This window comes from Rhinichthys klamathensis, unplaced genomic scaffold, assembly GCF_029890125.1.
Source record: "Rhinichthys klamathensis goyatoka isolate OS25496 unplaced genomic scaffold, OSU_Roscu_1.1 h1tg000303l_1, whole genome shotgun sequence".
Taxonomy (NCBI): Eukaryota; Metazoa; Chordata; class Actinopteri; order Cypriniformes; family Leuciscidae; genus Rhinichthys; species Rhinichthys klamathensis.
Window position 1 is genome coordinate 709,044 of NW_026606822.1, and position 23,041 is coordinate 732,084.

General features: G+C 37.4%; 1 protein-coding gene across 1 annotated transcript in view; it reads right to left on the reverse strand.

The window, feature by feature from the left end:
• The window catches only part of rap1gapb (RAP1 GTPase activating protein b), a 115,655-nt gene extending 102,403 nt beyond the window's left edge, over window positions 1-13,252 (reverse strand). The window contains exon 1 of the mRNA XM_056270391.1: window positions 13,003-13,252. The gene's annotated coding sequence lies outside the window, so the exon portion shown is untranslated. The remainder of the gene's footprint in view (window positions 1-13,002) is intronic.
• Between the last annotated feature and the right edge of the window lie 9,789 nt (window positions 13,253-23,041).

Below are 23,041 nucleotides of genomic sequence, written 5' to 3' on the forward strand. Positions count from 1 at the left end.
CACAAACAGTAGCAACATGGAGTCGTCCACAGACACAGCTGCTACTGACATTCAGCACACGTTGTGAGACACGAAACGTAGCTTCACACAGTGCAGGGATCAGAAGACCAGTAAGCAATATTGTTGTACAGTTTTCTTCATAACGGCTTAATTTCACTGATACAGATTCAGATGCTAACATTTTTAGCCAAAGTCAACATAAATTTTAATTCACAACCCATTATATTTTTAAAAATGGTAAGGTAGAGAATGAAAGACAGAAAGGATTACAAACTACACGATGAGAGAGAGACAGAAACTGAGAGACAGAATTTTAAATCGAAAGCAACACATTAGTGTGACATGGGTCTTTGGCCCGACCCAGGTCTCCTTCTCTGAGCAGCTCTGTAGTTTTAGCCTAGTGAACTGGTGTGGCCCCCTGAGGACCTCTGTTTAAATCTTTCACACTGAGAAATCATTACTCACATTGTGCTTGGGGTGTCCCTACTGACCCCAGCACAATGACTAATAGACTGGTTTACTGAGCCTGTCTCTTTACCCCAGAGGAGCAGCAGAGGAGAACAAGAGAGAGAGGAAAAAATAACCATGTTATATCTAAGTCCCAGTGAAAATTACATATTCAACGCCCTCCTTAAGTCTCTTACACACACACACACGCCGATGAATTCCACCAGCATGAACTTTTAAAGCAGGGATCAAAGTAAATCAGAATCTGAAATATTTGTCTTCAGATTAAAGAAATGGGAAAAAGAGGCCTAACTGAATATTTATATTATTCATATTTGTTTTATATATTATTCATATTAAAATTCATAACCATTTATATTCATATTTGTTATTTTCTTGATTATAAAATGCTTAATTTTTTATTAAATGAACTCTAAAATTACTAATTATTTCTAGCTCTTGTTTTTATTTGGGACAACCATTATAGAATAACTTAAACTTCTATAAATAACTACAGATGCAACTCTCCAAAAGGACAGACAGGCAAACAGATAGAGATACTATACTCCATTTTGTATAATATTTTTCAAATAATTTTTCATTTATATGTGTGCACTTTTAAAGAAAACACAATTTTATAATACAAAAACAGCTCCCATGACCTTAAATTAAAATCTACAAAAGTTTTAAATATTAGGTTTACTCTTAACCTGTCATGGGTTTCTTTTGCCATTGCATGTTTAAAACAATAATATCTTAGTAAAAACCTAAAGTAATATTGCCAAACTAATTATCACTTGAAAGCTTAAAATCTCTAGTTTTCATATTTGGTGGCTGTTGTCTAAAATAAATTACAGAGGAGCAGAAATGTATCAATTTGCAACAAGAATATTTCATATTCATTAGGAGTATTTAGGCCTTTATTTTGAAATAACAATAAACATGAAAAATCATGAAAGATTGGTAGAAACCTCAGTTTGTTTTCATGCCATGAGTTCAAAAGATAACACCAATTCCATTTTATTAGAAAAAAAGGTCTGAAAATGTTTTAAATATAAAGAAAAATGTATGGATTCTCGATTTGTGATGCGGCTGCGAGCTATAACGCTATAATGTAGTCTTTATGCATTTATTAGAGGTTTAATTCAAATCAAATACTGCCAAACCACCCATACTACTTCTGAATAGGATGTCTACTTCATAAATTGTATGAAAATTATGGAAATACATGGTTCAGATCACTCAAAACCATAGACAGTAAAAGAAATGGACACAGCGACCCCATAGACTTCAACGGAGAAAAGTGAAGTCAAATAGAAGCACTCACTTCCTGATTGCCAAGCGCACTGCGCATGCTCAAACCATAGACAGTATAAGAAGTGGACAGAGCCATCTCATTGGAACTCAGTTGAGACACTTGAAGCCCATTTTTAGCGATTTCTGAGCACTTCCGTTCCTGACGCGCAGACTCAAACCGACTCAAACTAAGCTTGATGACGTGAGCAACCTGTCTGACAGACGTTAATCTTCTAGTAGCTGTGCGTGAAAATTGCCAACGTTAATCTTGCAGAGACTGGGAACTTGAGCAAAGAGTTCTTTGGCGTGAGTGAGCAGGAGTAAGTATTCCGTTGCCTTTATGGACTCATTATCTATGGGCTTCTCCCTTGACGGGACGTCCCCCCGATTGCCTGCGAGCTTCTCCTCCTGTCTGTACGGTAATTTCTGTACAGCGCGACAGAGAGTCGAGTGGTTATGACGCAATCGTTAGCCTATTTTTACTAAAACTGTTTCTACGGGGCCATAATTTAACATAGAAGGTAATGGAGCACTTTATACATTGTCGTGTTTCTTTAGAAATAAATAATGGACAAATGGAGTCTTTAAACGTCTCAGATGTAAAGTTATTCGCTGTCAAAGTGACGCAAAAATGAATGGGAGTCAATGGGATGCTAACAGCAGGTGAAGGCTTGTTAGCCAATGGCGGCGCCCGGGGAGACTTCAGTTTCCGGCTGGTGGATTACCCCCTTGCTCAAAACATATGAAAATGGAGGCGCCCTTATATGGGCAGTAATGGAGTCTGGTGTTCACCTAGTGAAAAAGTTGGGTACTGTGCCCGAATAAAATCTTACTGAAAGCTCATTTTTTGAGATATCAACCTAAAATTTGGAATACAACTTGTTCAGATTTTTATCTTTAATTTTCTTGCAGTTTTAGAGTAAAATATGTTTTGTAATATATATATTTTATATAAAATATTAATCATTATATTTTTACATTACACAATTTCATAAACTCAAACTTATATAACTTTTTTTCTGTTTCATTTTTTATAATTTCTAGACTTCTACAATAATCTGGAAAATGTCTTCTTTAAAACAAGACCAGCCATAGGTCTGTATTCCAAAGCATTCCTGAATTACAACCATTTAAGTTTGGATAGTGATTTTTATGTCTATGCAAAAAAAAAGGGGGGTGACAGTTAACAAGTAGTGGTATTGATAATATTACGTTTAGTAAACTAGTAAGTAAGAACATTTTATTTCTATAGCACCTTTCACAGAAGGGTCACAAAGTGCTTCACAAAATTAAAAACAACACACATAATATACAAAACCATATGGCTAGTTAAATGCTTGTCTAAAAAGATGTGTCTAAGGTGTTTTCTAAAAGTTTCCACAGAGTCCAAAGCTCTCAAGGCTAATGGAAGAGAGTTCCAGAGCCTTGGAGCCACCACACAGAAAAAGCACGATCACCTCTTGTTTTAAAACGTGTTCTGGGAACAGTTAAAAGGTCTTGGCCTTAAGACCGCAAAGGGCGACCAGAAGTGTATGCGTGCAATATATCCTGGATGTAAGAGGGAGCTTGACCATTCAAGGCTCTGTAAGTAATGGTTAAAATTTTAAACTGCACTCTAAAACTAATTAATAGCCAATGAAGAGCCTTAAGCACAGGTGTAATATGTGATCTCCTGTTGGTCTTTAACAAAAGTCTTTCAGCTGCATTCTTTTAGATATTGTCACAAAATTCTGTTACTTTATGGGAGATAATAAGAACACTTCCATTTGCTATTTAAACACCCCATGACGCTAATAATGCCAATGTCGTGGGTTCGATTTCTATTGGGAAAATACAAACTAGCTAAAGTATACCTTAAAAGCATTGCAAAAGCTGCTTTGAAAGTCTGTCAAATGCATATAGGCTATGCAAATGTGAAACTGTGACATTCATCTATCTATACATGATACTGAATCTGTCCATTTGTTTTTACATATTCATATTTTCAATATTGTCTTGAGAAATCAGATTCAGATAACCTCCTGGATGGCAGTGATGGCATTTGCTAAAGATTACTAGCTGTACGCTCCAAAGACATCTGACATTGGGAATCTTATAAAAGCACATTATCTTTAATGGACAAAAAACAGTTTCCTTTGTATGTTACCTTGAGTTGCAATGGTGCTATCCAACTATCTGTCTACACAAGTGATATGAACTGTTGTTTTTATAACCTCTGCTTTATCCAATCTATCATTTTTACCGCCCACATCACCTCATTTCTTGAAGGTCGACAGACAGTCCATCATCAGCTCTCGTCAAGAGCACGATCACACGTCTCATCTTCAGACAGTAGTGTCACGTAAAGACTGCAAGGTTCAATATGCTTCATGTCAACAATTTAGTGCTAGTAATAAACATTGATTTCCACTTAGTCTTTGATGAAAATCTTTGGATAGAGGCATCACTCCATATATCATGTTTTTATATTTAATATGCTGATAGCTTTACAATGGGAAGGACTGTGTGAACCTGATCATCTTACTTTTCTTAGGATCTTTATGTTCACACATGTTTAAGGTAAAACTCACTCTTAACATCAACAGAACATCATTATCTAATCAAATGGACAAATTCAAACAGCTGCAAGAGTGTCAATCTCATTCTCAATCTAAACACATTCAATAGCAATTAAAAGGAATTCCAAGCAATTCCAAGTCAATCTTTTGGAGGAGATGAATCTGTCGGTCTAAAAAAAATTTTTTAGTATTATTTATTATGTTTAATAAATTACGTTTAACCACATCCTGAAGGCCAACAAATTGACTTGTCTAAGGTGATTCAACAAAATATTACAACATGACAGGCTCAAGACTTAAACTCCCTTGATTTATGTCCAGAGGCACTGGGAATCAGAGGGGAATTCAAAGCAATCCCTGCTGGAAAGACAGGCCAGGTTCCTGAAATGAAAATGTTCGTCTTTTATGGTGTCACTGAAACATTTGCACACTGAATTACAATTTGGCTGCATCCAAAATCGCATACTTCCCTACTATATAGTAGACGAAAAACCGTTATTATGACAAAAGAAGTATGTCTGAATTCACAGTAATCAAAAAAAAGTGTAGGCAAAAAGTACCCAGATTACTATGCTATTAGCCCACAGGGAGGATTAGTGAATGGCAGCGACGCAACTGGCACTAGTACTGTAGGTCACACGATAATGACAACATGGCGAATGTAGTAAGTCTGGACTATATTCATACTACATACATTCATACTATTTGAAATGTTCTTTTTTAGCAGTCGCAAAGTAAGTATTTATTCAAAGTAAGTACCTACTCAAGAGCATATGCAATTTCGGACGCAGCCAAAGTCTTCTTTCTTGCATTTATTTGCATACTGAATCGTTATGGGTCTTGTCTTCCATCTAGGATACCATTGATAATCATACTTATCTGGAGAGAAATCAGGACATGCTGAGTATCAAGACCACAGTAAAGCAGCATGATGCAGCATTTAAAACTTCAGTTGCCCAAAAATGTGGTATTTCCTTCAAGAAATGCAAATCTATAGTAGCTGTTATTGCTGCAATACATGTATCCCAAATTTCACAAGGTTAAGCATCAAGGTTCAGTGTAAACTCTAAAAAGATGGTGCTATAAGTACATCAGGTGGGATTTTGCAACAACACAGACTTGAAAGAACGTCTCAGTCCAAGTGGTTCTGATCACAAAAGGTATAACTGTTGTGTCTTGGGCTTGCAGGAAACATTCACTCTCTCTCTTCCAATCCCTCTCTCCACAGAATGTACACTCTACATCCTTTGCCTTGATTGCCCTAGCTAAAAAAAAAATACTTGCTTCAACACATCCTTTCACACACACATGTGCCTTCACATGTGCCTTCAACACATCCTTTCCATGTCCTTGTCCCAAACTATTAGGGATTTTTTTTAAAGCATATTCAATTCAGTGCACCTCAGCGTTAGATGTTTTGAGTGCGTTTTATTTCCAAAACAAATTTCAACCTTTTATTTACATGAAATCCATCTTGGGAACTTTTTTATCATGTCTTCATAGTTTATTTTGTACAATGCCTTGTATGCTTATCGCTTACATTTTATAATTTCCCTTTGACCAAGCCTCAATATTAGAATATGAAAATAAATAAGATTTGTTTGTATTTTTTAAAATGTCAACAGGGTCTTAACTAAAGGTGTGTTTATTTGAATAAGCACCAATAGGTTCAAATATAGATGTGAACAGTATCTATATTGATTGCATCACCCTCATCTTACATAAACCAGTTTTAATCAATTACACTGAACAAAATTATAAACACAACACTTTTGTTTTTGCCCCCATTTTTCATGAGCTGAACTCAAAGATCTAAGACTGTTTCTATTTACACAAAAGGCCTTTTCTCTCAAATATTGTTCACAAATCTGTAGGGCTGCAGCTATCGATTCTTTTTGTAATCGATTAATCTAGCGCTTAATCGATCGATTAATCGCATAAAAAAATGTGTGTGTGTTTTTAAACAACCAAAACAAATAATGCATAACGAAAATGATGTGGCTGTAAAATTATCAAGCATTTGGCTTTTATTTCTCAAAAAACAACATTACCCATTTAGTATAAGTGCCAACAATGTTCTATGCTCAATTACTTTGGTAGCCGATTAAAATGTCTTCCCCAAAAGTACGAGTGGATTTGGAGAAGCAGGCTGGGGAATTTCATTTTTGTTGCCTGTAACTATTTGGAAGACGTGACATACAAACAAGGTCTTGCAAAGACTGCAATACAATATTTGTTCCTCCATCACGTCTCGGTGTATACAGCGAATGCATGCTGAAATTATTGTTGCGTGGCTACATAAAAGTTTAAGCATATGTGATGCATTGCCGCAATTGATCTGACTTGCGCGTGAGAGAGACGAGGGTGCATGCGTGTGTGTGTGTGTGTGTGAAGGGATTCACACACCGAACGCAAATTTAATTATTTGCGCGAGTAGATTACATACAAAGTCAATGCAAAGACGCGAATAGACGCATCATTCGCGCCGGGCGTCGCGAATGACGCGAATTGGGAGACGCGTTTGCCGCGAACGTCTTCCGCGCAAGTTGAAAATTTGAACTCGAGCGAATGTTCAAGCGTCTAACTAGACGCGATAGACGCGTATTTGACGCTCTATTCGCGTTCGTGTGAACACACCATTAGGTTAACGTTACCTTGTTTCAGCGACGCTTGGTGAGACAGCATGGAGTGAATGTTTTCGGTTTAGATGCTGAATCATTGAAGTCGTACTGTTGTGGTATGCCAGGTCTACTTTGCAGTAGACACATTGCACTTTTTTCTCTTTGTTTTTAAGTATGTAATGATCCCAAACTTTAGACATTCTCTGCCGTTTATGGACATCTTTACTCCCCGCCATCGCGCCAACTAATTTCAAAATGTATCGCGCGCTATAGTATAGATCCCTGCGCGTATAGTGCGCGTCATAGGAATTTAACGAGGCTTCGAGGCAGAGTTTTTGCCTCGAGGCATTTTTGTAATCGAGTAACTCGATGAATCGTTTCAGCCCTACAAATCTGTCTAAATCTGTGTTAGTGAGCACTTCTCATTTGCCAAGATAATCCATCCACCTCACAGGTGTGGCATAAGATGCTGATTAGACAGCATGATTATTGCACAGGTGTGCCTTAGGCTGGCCACAATAAAAGGCAGTTAAAACTAAAATGTGCAGTTTTATCACACAGCACAATGCCACAGATGTCGCAAGTTTTCAGGGACCGTGCAATTGGCATGCTAACTGCATGAATGTCTACCAGAGCTGTTGCCCGTGAATTGAATGTTCATTTCTCTACCATAAGCCGTCTCCAAAGGCGTTTCAGAGAATTTGGCAGTACATCCAACCAGCCTCACAACCACACACCACGTGTAACCACACCAGCCCAGGACCTCCACATCCAGCATCTTCACCTCCAAGATCGTCTGAGACCAGCCACCCGGACAGCTGCTGCAACAATCGGTTATATAAATAATTTCTGTACAAACTGTCAGAAACCGTCTCAGGGAAGCTCATCGTCCTCATCGGGGTCTCGACCTGACTGCAGTTCGTCGTCGTAACCAACTTGAGTGGGCAAATGCTCACATTCGATGGCGTCTGGCACTTTGGAGAGGTGTTCTCTTCACAGATGAATCCCAGTTTTCACTGTACAGGGCAGATGGCAGACAGCGTGTATGGCGTCGTGTGGGTGAGAGGTTTGCTGATGTCAACGTTGTGGATCGAGAGGCCAATGTTGGCGGTGGGGTTATGGTATGGGCAGGCGTATGTTATGGACAACGAACACAGGTGCATTTTATTAATGCATTTTGAATGCACAGAGATACCGTGACGAGAACCTGAGGCCCATTGTTGTGCCATTCATCCACGACCATCACCTCATGTTGCAGCATGATAATGCACGGCTAGGGCTGCAATGATTAGTCGACGTTGTCGACAACGTCGACAATAAATATTTGTCGACACATATGTAAGGGCCTGCAATCCCGTGATTTGACCGCTACGGCGCTGTAGCGCTAGAGTGTAGTGCAGCCCTTACAAATGCTATTGCGGTAGAAGAAAACACAGCGCGAATTATGATAGTGCAAACGAATCCGAACTTGCAAGGTTTAGGTTTGGGAAAGTTTCACAAAACTTCAAATCAAGAATGCTGTCGTGTTCAATACATGCAAGGCGGAACTTGCTTTTCACGGGAGCACAACATGCATGTTGGAGTGCAAGAGGAAACATCCCGGCAAAAGAGGAGCCGGTGAGAAGTGAGTGTTCTCCAGCTGGAGCTTACTAACCAGCGGTAAATCTCTCTTTATTAGAGAATGCAATACTACTAGTAATAGTAATAATATTATCAATAGTAATATAATTACAGTAATGTGATGACTTATTTTGCATAGAATAAAGCTTGATCGAGCTTAGGAGTCAGGGCTGTTTTTATTATTGTAACACTATTAGTATATTAGGTATTATTATAGTCTTATCACTTGCCTGTATTTTGTTCAATAATCATGAAGACTTACAAAACGAGATGTTATATCTTTCCTATGATATAGGAAGAATATCATGGCAGTTACTTTATCATACTATAAATTAAAAGGTGAATGAGAACATCTCTGTCAGCTCAATTGTCATGTAAAAAAAGATTGTAATTTTATTCTTATAATAATTGTTTGCAGATTAATATTTTACCATTCTTTGTGTCCTGAAGTAAATGTCCCTTTTTCTGTTTCAGTTCTAAGAAAAGCAGTGGGCCTATTAAACAATGCTTAGAGAGCATTTGTGTGTGATTTGAGATGGACCGAAATCTGAAAACTTAAAGAGAATGACCTGTTTAGTTGGCTCAAAGTTCATTAAAACAACTATTTCAAAAGCTGAAGTGATTTTATTTTTTTATATTATAGTTAGAATATGTATAACTCAATGTTTTAACTAATTGGAAAAGCTGAATAATCGTTCCAAACTTACTGATTAGTCTGCGAAATAATCGACGATTAGTCGATTAATCGTTCTAATAATCGCTAGATTAATCGATTATCAAAATAATCGTTTGTTGCAGCCCTATGCACGGCCCCATGTTGCAAGGATCTGTACACAATTCCTGGAAGCTGAAAACATCTCGGTTCTTGCCTGGCCAGCATACTCACTGGACATGTCACCCATTGAGCATGTTTGGGATGCTCTGGATCGGCGTATACGACAGCGTGTTCCAGGTCCTGCCAATATCCAGCAACTTCGCACAGCCATTGAAGAGGAGTGGACCAACATTCCACAGGCCACAATCAACAACCTGATCAACTCTATGCAAAGGAGATGTGTTGCACTGCGTGAGGCAAATGGTGGTCACACCAGATACTGACTGGTTTTCGTCTGGTTTTCTGACTGGTTTTCGAAGTGCTCACTAACATTTAGACAGATTTGTGAACAATATTTCAGAGAAATAGGCCTTTTGTGTACATAGAAAAAGTCTTAGATCTTTGAGTTCAGCTCAAGAAAAATGGGGGCAAAAACAAAAGTGTTGTGTTTATAATTTTGTTCAGTGTATGATAAACACCTCAAACCATTTCTGTGATATACAAAAATCTTAGCTAATTCTGCCTGTTTTCATACCATAAGATAAAGCTGCTCATATCCAATTTTTTTTTTTTCACATGACTTTTTAAAGTGACCCATTTCAGGCTCTCTTATCTTAACAATCAATGCTTCATCAAACACACCACTCTGGCATTATCTTAAGTCATCAACAAATATCATTAGAAATTACATAATATTTTATTTTATATCAAATTAGAAGAACTTTTCCAGTACACTGTAAAAAAAATGTCCATCTAATTCAACTTAAAAAAATAAGTTCATTCGCGGCCTTAAATTTTTCAACTTAAATTATAATAAACTGACTATTTATATTTATAAAGTTAAATAGTTGAATCTTGTATATAAGTATAACTAATAAAAAAGTTTAAATTGCTTAATTTATTTTGATGAGTTAAAGTAATGTAAAAACATGTTGCCAATGCCATGACAACACTACATTGACAAGAAATGCTAATGCCAGTCAGTGACAACAACTAATACTTGTTCATGAAATATACATGCTAAATAAGTTAAATATAGCATGTGACAACCGTGGGTTTTAACAGAAATAGATGATTAATTTGTTCAGGGCTCAACAAGTAGCTGTGCAACTGTTGCGTTTTTTGTTGTTGTTTTTTTTAGCCAACATATTTTTTTAAGTTTTATACCATAGTATTAACATTTTAACTTTTGTTGTCGCTTTCCAATGTCACTTTTCAAAGTTTTTGATTTCCAATCAAATGTAATCTTATCAATAGGCCTATATACAGTATATACTTTATTACAATCAAATATATATGTACACTTTCTGTAATACTTCATAAAGTAGCTAAATCATTGATTATTTTGCTTTATGCAAAGTAAATAAAGCACATCAAATTAGATTGATGTCAATTGATTGATGTCAAAATACACTGATGAATTCACACATCACATCACATTGCAAAAAATATAACATTTATTCCCATTTATGGACACAGTATTTTTTATTGCATGAGGCTGATTTTGAGTGGACAGCATTCAGGTTCACTCAAAGAAACTCTTTCATGTTTAAAAAGCCTCATTATCCCTTCCTCATAGATTCTGCTCAATTATCGTTCAGCTCATCTAGCCTATCTTTGCCCTTTCACCCATTTATTTCTCGTCTATAACCAGGCCTAAAACCTACAACAGCATTGAACTTTTAGCCTTGGCCAGCAGCTACTCTGAAGAGTCAATACTCCTCCACTCGCTCTGACTAATCTAATAGTGTTATTTTTCTGTAGTGGAAAGTGCTGCGGGGTCATTAGACTTGTGAGATGGGGAAAAAGCCAACAATCAGCAAATAGCTGCAGGAACTCTTTTCCTCCGTGGCATCTCGACAGCTGTCCACCACTTTAAATGGACGGACCGCAGAATAATGTTAGCCACAGGCAGGGTGTTAAAGAAAGAGTGCAAGGAAAGAAACAGGAGGGAGGACTGGAGGAACAGAGGATGAAAGAGTGTGAGCAAGAGAGAGCTGGAGAAGGTGAGAGAGCGAGGCAGAGAGGAATGGTGGAAGCAGATAAGAGACACTGAAGAGATAGAAGGGAGGGTGAACACGGGCGATAAAGGGGTGGAAGAACGAGGGCATTGGACAAACACCAATCGTATGTCTCACTACATGCAGGCTCAAGTAAGATTCGGTCACTTCTTATAGTTACACATTAGAAGAAAAGCTATAGTGACAGTACTCAGAACAGCTCACTGATATACTTTTAGATTGGATTTTTGAAATGTTACTGTATGTGAACAGGTATTAAAGAAATAGTTCACTTAATTAAAATTCGGTCACCATTTACTCACCCTCAAGTTGTTACAAACCTGTATGAATTTCTTTCTGAACACAAAACATATTCTGAAGAATGTTGGTAACCAAACAGTTGATGTACCCCATTGACTTCCATAGTATTTTCTTTCCTACTAAGTCAGTGGGATCCATTAACTGTCTGGTTACCGACAGACAGTCTTCAAAATATCTTATTTTGTGTTCAGCAGAAGAAAGAGATTCACACAGGTTCGGAACAACTTGCTTGAGGGTGATGACAAGTGATGACAAAATGTTGAGTGAATTATCCCTTAAATACTGAATATGCCCCAAAATGCAATGAATCTGAATTGGTTTACGCCTTTAAATCATTTTTAAAGGAATTCTTTCTAATCGCCCAAATTTGAAAAGAATCTCATTCCAAATCCAATTTTTCTTCTTTCTTCTGGCTCCAGAAAAAATACAAAAAGCACCAGAAAAGTAGTCTATAATCCACTATATTTCAAGCCTTCTGAAGTCACATTGCTTTGTCTGAGAAAGAGGCATAAAATTTAGGATTTAGGCCTAAAGTCTTCTTCCTCGTTAGTCCCGAAACTCATTTGTTTCTGTGCTTGAGTTCAATGCAAAACAATCAAATGCATCACGATCTGTCAAGAGAAATGTGAGAACTAATGATGTTTGCCATCACTTTGACAATCATACTATGGAACTTTTATAGCTTTTTGTGTCCTTTTTGAAGCTTGACAGCACAACTCACTTTTATTATATAAAAGCAGTTCAGACATTTTGCAAAACATCCAATTGTGTGGTCCACGAAAGCAAGACAGGTTTGGAAACACATGAGGGGGAGAATATAATCAATACTATTCCTTTAACACAATGGGATAAGCATCATCATCACAGCTTGAACCCTTCTAATAAAGCAGAGATGCTGAACACACTTGACTGAATCACAATGGCAGGCTCAAAACAGCAAGTTTCCTCTGAGCGCTTCTCTCAGAATTCCTCTCATCTCAGTACACAAAAAAAGCAGCATGGTTCATTTTTAATGGCAAGCTAGCTTCTGAAATATTCTACTTCACATACCAGCAACAAACAACCGAGTGTCCGAGTTAAATTATAAGGAAAGACTAAATAAAGCTCCAAATAAAAGACTTGTCAATGAATATTTGGGGAAGCATTTAAACATTGAGCTTAACCTGACAGGTTGATGACATGCAGCACAACAGTTCATTCACATAACATATAACACATAGCTCATATCAATTCAACTGCTCCAGCTTGGTGTTAAGGATAAGACAAGCAACTTTAACATCATTGCAGAAAATATGCATAAAGCATCATAAAGTGATGTGGCTTACCGTCAGTTATGTGGAATCTCACTCAGATGATGCTGGGACAGGTCTAAGTCTTCGAGGCAAGGTTGGTTGATGTACCTAATGGCTGTTGTGCGAAATAGTGCTACAATAGCGAAATTGTAAGGTTTGAATGAAAAAAATGAACGGATGCCAAGGTTTGTTAATGAACTGCAGTGTAAATAAACCAAATATGTTTGAGCTCTGTCCACTCAGAGATGCCAATGAGGAGTGACTGCGGAGCGTTTCCTCTTTCAGAGAATCAAGCCGAGGCTACAGTACAGAAAGCCCGAGTCACGTGATCCTCACTCTCTCTCACCGCGCGCGGACAACACAATGAACACATTTTCCTTTCTGCTGAAGATTTTGATATATGCTCTGGGGGGATGTTTTATTGATTATTTTTATTACAAAATAAAGTCTTTGTAAAAATTTTAGTATTTTTATTTGTGTTAATCTTACATTAATTACCTGAGATATTTGTACCTTTGAAAATGTATTTGTCACATTGCATTTCGATTTTTTTTTTTTTTGTTAAAAAGCTTACATATTATTAAAAAAATACATTTGCAGTCACAGCAAAAAAAAAACAGTGTCCCTACATATGGGTCAATTAGGAAACTTTTTTCTCTCTAGAAATGCTGTTCATAAAATGTTCATAACAATTTTATATAGACTATGTATCATATATTGCTTGAGGGGCTAAAAGTCACAATTGTCTTTGTGGTGTAAATGACTGGAGATTGTAAAAAAGAAAAGAATCACACACAAAAAAAGCGATTTTGTTTTGAAATATTCAGTCATTGTGGCCCACAGGAAGCCATTTTGCTGTCAGTTGAGAGGAAAACTATAAATCACCCCTTTAGACCTCCAAACTTCTGCCAGGGTTAAATGAAGTTTTAAAAAGTAAACAAATAATCTTATTTTGACATTTTTTTATTAACTAACATGCTTTGTATAAATCAAACAGATTACAAATATTTTTTTAAATTTATTGAAAATAATCATTAATGATTACGTTACGTTTACATTCTGTATTCAAGGTGCAGTATTTGAGTACATTTATATTCAAGGAAAGTATTTGAGTCGTTTTTTCTTGACAGTTACACCATTTGACCTTTTTACTAAAAGTCATTAAATCAAGATTTATGTTGACAATTATACTTTTGATTTTAATGTATGAAACCAACATGAATGCAAAGATATAAAGATTGTCAAGTGTGTGGACAAGTAGGCTTATAATGAACTAAAATTAAATAAAATATCTGGATTTTTTGTTCCTGAAACCTTTCAAATGAAATTACACAAACCCCATATGCTAGAAATAACTATAGCTCACAGTTCTCTCATTACAATGTGAATATTTTCAAACAGAATAACTATTTATAGTTCACTCTTATAGTCACTAACACATGTTTTAACCCATGAGGAAACAAATCACTCTGATATGTAATTATGTTCTCACCAACTACTCGTGGTCCATCGAGCAACAGCTAAGAGGCTGTTAACTACCACACACAGAAACCCATTATTAATGGCATTGCCGTTGTCATCTCTGCCTGAACCGTCCATCGCTGCATGTACAACACACTTTTTCCATAGAAATTGGAGACCCTGTGTGCAAAAGAATTTGCTGCTGACTGTTTCTTTGTCTGTTAAATACATGCAAAAGAGCCTCCGGCAATGAAATCTCGGCTCATGTTGTGGCACCAATTAACAAGCTTTACTGCCAGCTTAATTGAAGCATAATTACTTGTTCAGTTCAGGGTACATTTAAAACCAACACATGAGAAAATGAACAAAGGTAATGCATGCTACAATTAACATTTGTAATACTTTAACGTGTGCACCATTGTCCAGTTGTGCAGCCGGCTCAGGAAAAATAGCACCCCGGTTTCTGTTTTGCCTCATTTGCATTTGCTAGTTTTCAAGCATGTGTATTTTTAGTGTTTGCTTGTGACTGTACATTTTGTAGATATAGGAGTGTTGAGGATCCAACAAAGAACTGAAAGCGTCCCCGAAACCGACCATCCATCCGAACAACTGCAATAATAAACACACAGCCTATATGTTCTTTCACAATCTGTGAGTTTTTGTATCTCTTTGGCAGTCTGCCGCCTCATCTGTGCTCCCACACACACAGGTAATTTTGGAGCTTTGTGTAGGCAGCCTGCATGGTCCAGATTTCTAATCATAGTAAGATCCAGATCAATAGGTGCCTGTAAGATGGAGCTGAGAGCAGCTCTGGGAAAACAAAGCAATGAATACATGCTGTGGAGAGGAGACTAGAAAAATAAATAGAAGGATATGTGGGGAAATTCAATAGTTCAAGAGCTTAAACGATTGCTTATGCAAGTTGAGGAGTGAAGCTCACGAAATGATCAATTTAGCCCCATCTGTCAACAGTCAATCACAACTCTGCAATGTGTATTATTATATATATAATATATAAGTCTACACTACAAGACTGAAGCTTGTTACTGATTATTGAAGCTTTTTTTTTACAAGAAAATGTCTATTTCAGTCTTTTTCAAAATGTAATTATTTGTCAAATTTACTAGTGCAACTGGTCCTTGACCCGCTCCGTGCGGAACTCGAACCGGGGTCTCTAATGTGGGAGGCCTCTTGAGATCAGGAGAGTGAGGTTTACACGCACAGTTCTTACTGGCTTACATCCATTACACTCACTCCCCTAAACCTCACTCCCATCCGGGTCACGGCACCAAATGTAACCAGTGCTAATCCGATCAGGACTTGTACTGGCATCTCCGGCGTGGGAGCTGACAAGGAAGCTAAATACCACAGCCTCTAGCGTCAGTCGCTATAGCACGCCTCTTGATGCCAGGGGAGTGAGGTTGTGCTAAATGTTGGAGCACTGCCCACAAGGCTATGGCTCAGACCATTCAAATGACCTTGTAATTAATCTTGTATGATATGATCTTTAAACTGATTCACACTCTGGCTGCATCCGAAACCGCATACTCTCTTGAGTAGGCACTTATTTTGAATGAGTACTTACTTGGCGAATGCTAAAAAAAAAAATTCTATATAGTATGAATCTGTGTAGTATGAATATAATCGGGATGTATTACATGCGCCATGTTTAGTAGAGGTCCTGGGTAAGATTTGTATGCACTTCATTTAGCGGAGAATATCTCAACTGTTATAGAATAATATTACCCCATTGAACAACGTGGGATGTGTGCCAAAATCTCTACCCGGGACGAAAGTCCTGAAAATGACCACAACGGGACACTATTATCACACTACAGGTGAATAGGACTTTTTCTTCCCTTTATAGATATTCTCATACATTTCTACCAGATTTATCTTCATATTAAGATAAATACTTTTTGTATTACACTTTGTCTAAAATATGCAAATGAGGCAATATCTCATTAAATATGCATACATATAAACCCTTGAAGCTACATATTTTCTGAGGTGATCACAATGACCATGGTTATAAGGTCATAGAAGAGTGTAAGCATTCTGATTTGATATAAAGAAAATGGCTAAAAAACAGTCAACCTATTATATACAACTACCAACATACAGGAATTGCCAGTTATTTATTAACCTAAACTTTAAAACTTACATTTCCTACCTATTCGAAATATTGCTGTCATCATGTCATCAACTCCAACTTTTTTTTTGACAAAAGTTTACTTGGTAGCCATAGTGACCTGAGGTCATAGCAGAGCACATGGCTGTCAAGCAAGATAACTTGAGATCAAAATAAATAAGAAAATCTACTCTTTATTCTTTGCGTTGGCGTGTACACTTATTACGTGTCATTATCATATGAGTTGTAATTTTGTGTATTTAAATACTCTCACTGGAGAAATTGTGACCAACGTAAATGTAGACGTGCTGTATCACAGAGGGCAGTGCTGCTTGTGCTATATTTATCGATGATCGACTCAGAAATAAGTCGATATCGATACACTCAAAAATTAGTAAAGTCAAGTTTACTTTGCCAAAGACGACCTTGAATTTGGCTTCCAAAGCAGACATCAAAGATGAGACAATCAAAGCTCTCATGTTTATTGAGTATGAGTGTCACCGGGGGTTCACAGTTGAGGAGCTACTCCAGCATGAGATCACCAACTCTGCATTCTTCTTGGTTGACAAAGATGGTTACTTGAGGAAGAGTGCCAAATCACAATTTGGGACTAAGCTGCTGAAGTTGTGTCCCCGATAAAAAAGGTCCAGATACCCCCCACCTCAACTAATGCAAGAAAACATATACAACGAGCCTATTATCAACAGCAGCTTTAGGTCCAAGCACCATTTACAGACGCCACCTCGATCTTAAATGCAGATACTTATGGTTTTGTAAGAAAGGGCAGTTTTTTAGTCCCTGAGATTGTAATCTCAAAACCTGAAGGTTTGCCATCTCCTGCTTGTGTGGCAAGTGTGCACACAAGGATGGGTGTCCCTGTCGGGTAGCTGGTGTAGGTCCGTCTAATTCGATCCAATGGCGGCATCGATTAGAGGTGAAGGTATCACGCAGTGTTCCGTCTTTTCCCATCATGGCAAAGGGATTTTTAATTAAATACAATACATTTTATCTTATGTATTAACTCGTTTCATCTGACTCCATAAAATGAAAGTTTTTCAATGATATCTGTGCATCATTAAATATATGTTAATGTTTGACTATTCCTTTTAACTCCAATGAAAATAAAGTCAAAGTCTGTTAGAATAATCAAATATAACAATTTATTATGTCAGGTAAAAGTATTATGCCAATTTCATAATCAGTTCAAATATCATCAATACAAGACATCAAATGCTCTGATAAGAGAAATAGATGCAAACCCAACATTTAAGAACTACATGAGCTAACCTCACGGGCTGATCTGAGATACAGAAAAAAGCCACGATCCCTTGCTGCATTCCATTAAATAGCCAGACCTCATTTCATATGTAAACCTGTGTTCACAGTGGAAATTTACTGTTCACCCTCCCAGACTTACTGGGGGCAGAAGTTGATTTACATGGTACCATTTGCTAACAGTGGAAATTAGCATTGAGTTCACACCTTCTGGGAGTAGGAGACCACATTCATTTGTGTGCCAGATATCCCTAAACTACTAAAAAAAACCTTATTACCTTTTGTTTTACTCTTTTGGAATGAGACATCTGAACCACTCACTCTGGGACATTTAAAATGATACTAAACACAATAATCATTCACATTAAACCATATATATACTTGTGTGCGTTTTTTAGTGTTACTGACTGAGAGAGAGAGAAAATGTAGATAAGGTGAAGGGGGGTGCGTGGTGTGTGTGTGTGTGTGTGTGTGTGTGTGTGTGTGTGTGATGTTCAAATGTTAATGTGCAAGCAAGGTCCTTTGCCTTATAGATCTGTGGTGAGGTTGATTCCTTCAACCAGTTTTCTTCAGTCTTACACTGGTATCCGTTGTTGCAAGTACTGCAAATGCAAGGGAGGCAATAGTTGTACAAATACTATCACTGAATGAGCTCTCATCATCATCCCCATACCTGGACTCTGTTGTGAAAGTTTAACCTAGCAACACAGGGGATAAACCTGTTGTTTTGTATTTTTCACTTTAAGTTAACGTTCCAATGATAATAGCAAGGTTGGATATAAAATTTCTGTATATTAATCAAAGGCTTGTTTTCTTTCTTTTTAAAAAGTCCAGTGTTTGTATACAATTGTTGTCATTATCATGTGACCTACCAGCGTCAGTTGCATCACTTCACAGCCATTCTTAAATCCTCTCCCGTGGCCTCATGGGATAGTAAAGTGTCCATCGAATACACAGTACTGCGAATTCTTTTGTCACATACTGTTTTTCACCTACTATATGGTAGGGTACAGTATGCGATTACAGACACATGCAGCCAATGAAACCCTTCTGCTTTCCAGTGTACTCTTGACCTTTACTGCCAATCCTTCAATAAATTCTGGATATATTTTGCCCTTAGATATTTGTGCATCATTTTACTGTAGAGGAAGGCAGTGAGGACTGGAATGATAGGACACGGGGATGCCAGTGTGGTTTCACCTCACTTAAAATAGCAAGTGAACGACTCCCTTGAAGCACTAGGGCCTTATCTCCAGCACATTCAATCAGCAATCATTTTTGCCTTACAAAAACGTAAGAGAGAGAAAGGCAGAAATGATTGATTAATACTGCAAACATTATTGATTAATGCTGCAAAGGATGTGGATAACTAGATTAATGTTTCCTTCCCCAGGTCTCTCTGATTGATGTCGCATAGTCTATAGTATTTTTTCGCTCATTTATTGTCTGACTGCTTTCAATACACTCCTTATACAAACCATTTAATTTAACACCTCATTCATATCTGTAGCACAAATAGTGCAAGTGTTGAAAACTTTGATTGATTCAATGCATGGGCAATTATACTTACTCTAGTCTATTCCTTGTCTGTGCACAAACATGTGCATGTGCAACATGTGATGGGAACTGTGTTGCAATACAAATGATTTCATTTGACACTGTGTAAAATCCATGAGCTGCCATTACTTTATCATTTTATTTCATACAACCTGGAGGGTGGTTAAATTGTCCACGGGCAATGGAGAGCACACACTCTATACAGTGACCCAGAATGCACTGCAGGAACATAAGAGCCCACTTTAGTTTCAAAATGAGATAATTGGGCCAATGAGAAAAGCTCCAGTAGAAGTAATGACCTTCAGCCCCAGAGCATGGTCACATCAGAGTGCAAAAATCAGGGGGAGGCACTAGTCATTGTGACCTGAATCTACAAAAAGCCTGCTTGTTAGTGGAGGCGCTGTTAGACAGACAGAATGAGTGAGTGAGGCACATAATGATCTCTCTGAGTAGGATGTTTTCCTAACCGTTTTGAGTTTCATTGAGATTTTTTGCATTTAAAACAATTCTTGCAAAATGTGTGTTTACACAGATTTGTGTAGAGAATAAATGCAATCCAATAATTGTCTTCAACTAGCCTAGATATTTGCACTATTGTCATATGAACAACCAGTCTGTACAGCGATTTAAATCAGGTCTCAAAGTTTGATGTTTGATTCACTAAAAAAGAATCGACTCATTAGAGTCATTCATTCGACTACACTCCGCTCCTATGCCGCATGTTTTGAATTTACTAAAATAACTGGCTAATAAAATATAGTTCTACATGTGCTTTTTTTTTTTTTTTTATTAAAGATAAGTGAGATAGAAAGTCGCAATTTGTTTAAAAATAAAATTCTGTGTTGGAAACAAGCTTAGCTTGGCTTAGCTTAGCTATAGGGATGTTTTTGATTTAGCAAAAAACTGGCTTTTAAAAGTCCTTCATTCGGGAATTGGACTACACCTATCACGCAGATTCAAAAGTAGTGCAGGACAGGCATTTTTAGTAACTCTTTGGTAACACCATATTTCTGGAGTGTGTGGTGACAAGTGATTTTGAGTGAGTCATTAGCCCTATATCCCAAATGAAACCCTTCACGATCTTCCTCCGGGTCCACACTTTTGTGACGTAATGCTGCTTGGTGGCCATTGTAAGTCCACAAGACCGCAAGTGCACATGAAGTGTGCCATTTGAGACAGGGCCACTGAGACCTTTTCATTCATTCGTCCGATTCATTCAAAACACTCATTCATTCAGGAAAGTCATGAAGATAGCCGTCTTTATGAGGGAGTCATTGAATCATTCACTGAACTGATTTTGCTCAAAAACATTCCGAGAATAAAACACAAACATACAACAACCACCTAATGCAATCGTAACGAATCGTCTTTAAAGGGGTCATATAATGGTACATGCACTTTTACAAGTTGATTGTACTGAAATGTGTGTTGGCAGTGCCTGTACACAACCATCATAAAATGATAAAAATCCATCCAGTGTTTTTGTTTTAATCTCCTTATATGTTTTCCCCTGCCTCAAATCGAGCCGTTCGACCGTGTGACGTCACACGCTCGGAAGCCCGTCCCACGATTGTTGATTGACTGCAGCGTTTCAACACAGACCCGCCCTCGCTCGTGAGGGAGCTGTCAATCATAGTCTACGCGCAGTGCGCGGACCGGCGCGGTCATTGTTGATATGCTGGAGCTGTCTATGAGCAGAATGGCGTCTAAGCGATTGTGGTGTTCTGTTCTTGGGTGTAATAACCAACACAATATTCCCCACGAGCAACGTCAATGCTTTCATGTTTGCGCGAATCATTTCTCACCAGACTGCTTTATAAACAAGGGTCAGTATGAGCTGGTTTTGCTAAGAAGCTGCTCATGAAAAAAGGATCGGTACCAGCTATTCGTGTTCCTGCTGAACCTCTGTCTAGAACAACTGAAGTGAGTGTAACGTTTTATTAAACTTTATATTAATATTTATATTAATCTTTGTAAATCGCTAGCTGCACGCTTCACAATGAATGCGTCTAAGGTTTACACTTAGGGTACATTACGGCATGTTTTCTATTTATGATGTTCTCAATATAATTCATAATCCCACATTTATACTGAACAACGCGTTATGGTTTGTGTATTATTGTGTTACAAACGGTGTACGCACAGAACAGAGGGGCGGGGTGAGCAAAGCTCATTATCATTTAAAGTCATATGCACTGAAACGGCGTGCTAAAAACAGAGCTGTTTTTGACCAGGTAAAATAAGTGTTTTCTTACAATACTAATGAGAATTTTTAATTAAAGTATATTACAAACTTTTAATTTAGACCCTAAAGAATCATACTAGCTTGTACAAAAATGGCATTATATGACCCCTTTAATTGAAACTATTAAAATATGACAGTAATCACTTTATGACTTTATGACATATTAATTATTTCCCATAAAATTGAAATTCCAAACCAGAACTCTCTGATATTTAAATTCAGAACCATGCTAGGTAAAGTACCAATCTTTTTAAGCTTCTGTTTATACAGTCGCTCCACTTATCAGGTATTATCTGCACGATAATTACAATTTTCAATCACTAAGCAAATTCTTTAGCTTTCTATATCAATATTTATTGTTGTAGGGTTTGAGACTATACCACAATGACAAATTTATAAAATACCTAAAGCATTAAAAGTATTAAATTATTGTTCTAAAGTGTATTTAAGGGAAATAAATGCCCTTTACTTGAACATTGGTCATCTTTGTAGGGTGTAGGCTGTTAGCCTATGTGCTCTATTTGATCTTATTTGTGACTATGACAAGAGAAAGGCAAATACATTATGGTTTCCAGGCTGATTGCATCTTTTCATGGTAGAGTGATTGTGTGACAGAAATATTTCATCTCCGAAACAGAAAATTGCGTATAGATTGTTGACTTCCTGAAACAAATTATGCAATATAGGCTCCGCACAATTGTTTGGCAAACTAGAAAGATTGACTGTCATTAGGCTGATCACCAGAATGACAGTACAGACTCTGATTGCATTGGGAGAGAGAGAAAGAGAGGGATGTAGGGAATATTATGAAGGAAGTGAGGGATACAGAATGCCATGAGAAATAAGCAGGCCAAATGGGAACGACAGAAAACAGATTAATTATTTATCAGTACTCCAAACCTGGTGCAGTCCCTGTGGGGGTTGTATATGGAAATGTTGTGGCACGCTCTCATATGTTACCCTTCAGCCTGAATTCCCCATCATTCTCAACTCTTGACCCAAAGCGTGCTGAGATGTGTAGTATTTGAGCTCTCAAACGCTACTCCAAAAGACCACTTCGTCCATGCAAAGTGAAGCTACAGTATCTTCAATTTCTGTTCTTCCACTTCAGGAAATTAATCCCTGGCTTAAATGTACCCAAATATTATGATACAGAGAAGTAATATGTGGGATCAGCTTCTACTCCAAAGGCTTAGCTGGAAATGAATTGACCAGCGCATTTATTTAACACTCAGATAAAAACCAGAGCACAAGGAACGCTTTCAATTTTGTCGCCTTGTAAAGATGATAATGCTGAAACTACTTGTGGCCGTGAATAGAATATGTAATATTGAACGTAAAAGCTTTCTGATTTCAACATACTGCTTTACTTTGATAATAATTATGAAAGTACTAAACTTGCA